Genomic DNA, 962 nt, shown 5'->3' on the forward strand with positions numbered 1-962 from the left:
CTTGTTGCGCTGGCGCGCCGCCTTCTCGGCGTTGGCCTCCTTCTCCGCGGCCAGCGCCGCGCCGTCCAGGCGCCACACCACCTCGCCTTCGCGCACCGACCCCGTCTTGACAAACATGTTGAAGGCGTTGAGCGCGGAGCGCACGCCGTGCTTCCAGCGCTGCAGCGTCTTCTTCCCCGACACGATGGCCGTGTCCAGCTGCGGGATGTACTGCGGGTTGGTCATGATGCACTTGCAGATCTGGCCGCTGGTGCCGTCGCTGCCGGGCAGCTGCTGCAGCGCCCACACCGCCATCTCCTTGTAGCTCGTCTCGTGCTTGGCCTTGGCATGCTTCGTCTTCGTCTCTGCGATTGTGCCCGTGTGTGTGGCCGGGGGGGGGGGGGGGGTGACAGGGTGGCACAGAGGCAGGGCTACCCGGGGAGGGTGACGAGGAGCGTGGGCGAGGGCGGGAGGGAGCGGGTAGGGGGGGCTGGACTGGGCATCGAGCCAGTTCCACGCACGCCGCAGAGGTGGCCCCGCTGCAGTGATGCTCCGGCCGGAACAGACACTGCACGACCCTCACTCGGCGGCCTCCGGGACCTCGTGCTCCTCCCACCCTGGACCGCAGCACCCCCCTCCCAGCGCCCGCACCCCCCCGCACCCCATGACCCACTCACCCAAGCGCCCCGTGTTCTTGACGTAGGAGTACTTGTAGGACACGGACTCGTAGCTCCGCCCAAAACGCTGGCCCAGGATGCGCCAGTCCACCTTCTCCATGCCCATGACCTCCTTGCGGTAGGCGCCGTCCTCCACCAGGCGCAGCAGCTCGCCCACCTCCTCGGGGCTCCACTTCTTGCCGTCATTGATGGGCAAGATGGAGGAGCCGCTGCCCGTGGGCAGGCTCGTGCCCTTCAGGTTGTCGTGCTTCCGCTGCACCGACCGCTTGCCCCGACCAAGGTGCTTGGCAATCAAGTCCCAGTTCA

Source organism: Auxenochlorella protothecoides (genome assembly GCF_000733215.1).
Source record: "Auxenochlorella protothecoides strain 0710 unplaced genomic scaffold scaffold52, whole genome shotgun sequence".
NCBI classification, from domain to species: domain Eukaryota; kingdom Viridiplantae; phylum Chlorophyta; class Trebouxiophyceae; order Chlorellales; family Chlorellaceae; genus Auxenochlorella; species Auxenochlorella protothecoides.